Source organism: Phalangium opilio, unplaced genomic scaffold (assembly GCF_054372755.1).
Source record: "Phalangium opilio isolate 3A_F unplaced genomic scaffold, DU_Popi_V2 ptg000810l_1, whole genome shotgun sequence".
NCBI classification, from domain to species: Eukaryota; Metazoa; Arthropoda; class Arachnida; order Opiliones; family Phalangiidae; genus Phalangium; species Phalangium opilio.
Genome location: NW_028324253.1, coordinates 1,128,438 through 1,129,682, shown reverse-complemented (window position 1 = coordinate 1,129,682; position 1,245 = coordinate 1,128,438). Strand labels below are relative to the sequence as shown.

At 41.0% G+C, this 1,245-nt stretch overlaps 1 long non-coding RNA gene across 1 annotated transcript; it reads right to left on the bottom strand.

Moving 5' to 3' along the window:
- Positions 1-369: 369 nt before the first annotated feature.
- LOC149588014 (uncharacterized) lies at positions 370-629 on the bottom strand. Its single transcript, XR_016380170.1, has 3 exons — positions 582-629; positions 456-504; positions 370-391 (listed from the first exon to the last, which is right to left on the bottom strand). It is a non-coding gene; the product is annotated as an uncharacterized LOC149588014 (long non-coding RNA).
- Between the last annotated feature and the right edge of the window lie 616 nt (positions 630-1,245).

The window sequence follows — 1,245 nt, the reverse complement described above, 5'->3', positions numbered from 1 at the left end:
TGTAATTCCACCGATGTGTAACACAGCGATGTAGAATTGATAGCTAGGTGTGGTGCCATACCTTTTGGTGTGGTAACCAATGGCATTGTTGATGTATCCAGTGTAGCTGTGGGAGGTTTTAGAGTTTCCAATGTCGTAGCTGGGTAAGGTAATAAAGTTTTCTGGGTAGAAGCAGGAGATGTTATCATTTCTGACGTGGTAGTCGTTGGCAATATTACAATATCCAAAGTAGATGCAGGAGATGTTTCCATTTCTGGAGTAGCAACCAACGGCGGTATCACAATATCCAAGGTAACTGAGGGAGATGTTATTATATCTGGAGTGGTAACCGGTGGGTGTATCACACTATCTAACATAGCTGCGGAAGGATTTACAGTTGCCAAACTGATAGCTAGGGGTGAAATATAAAGGTTTAAAACTTAAAACTGTTGATCAAATATGTGTAAATAACTCACCTTTGCCCAGTGGTCTTTTACAATAAGTGTGATCCAACGCAACAGGGTTCTGTTTATAATGTGTATAAAGAGTAAAATTAGGATAAAATGATTTTGGGTTGCATTAATATTTAAATTGATCGTGACCTTCTGGGCGGATTTAATCGGGCCATGATATTCCTCAGTGGGTTCATCATCACCTTCGACGTATTGTAAATCCAAACCAACTGAGATCTGTTTATTTTGTAATGTTATGCATATGTGATTCAGTCCAAAAATTTTGGATTTACGTAGTTGAAATATTACCTGTTGGGTGTCTTTAGTTGGATCAGGAAATTCTTCCGTTGGTCCGTTCCCACCGATAAAATGTTTGGAACACACATAATGATGTGTTTTAACATCATCATGGGTCTTTATATCCGCACGATTAATTGCCTTAACCCATCATATACACCTATCGAAGTTTCTCCTCGGTTTCGGTACAGGATAATATTTTATTCCCAGACTACGCGAATGCTCAGTTGTGTTGTAGTTTTTGCAGCTTTTATACACGCAATATATGCCCATATTCAAATAATACTCCGTTCCTCCGTTGAAATGTACGCGCCACGAAGTTTGCAGAAGGCAATTAAATTAAACCCGCCACCATGGTGCCACAGACGGCGCCAGCTACCTAGGTCACGTGTGTTTACCACGATATGGATGATGCGACCCCCACTATTTCAACCCACCCCATCCTCCCGTTTTGGTGGGAAATTATATCGTGGTACGGGGCAGAGTTCGGCTCAAGATTTCGACTCCTTCCCCCTTT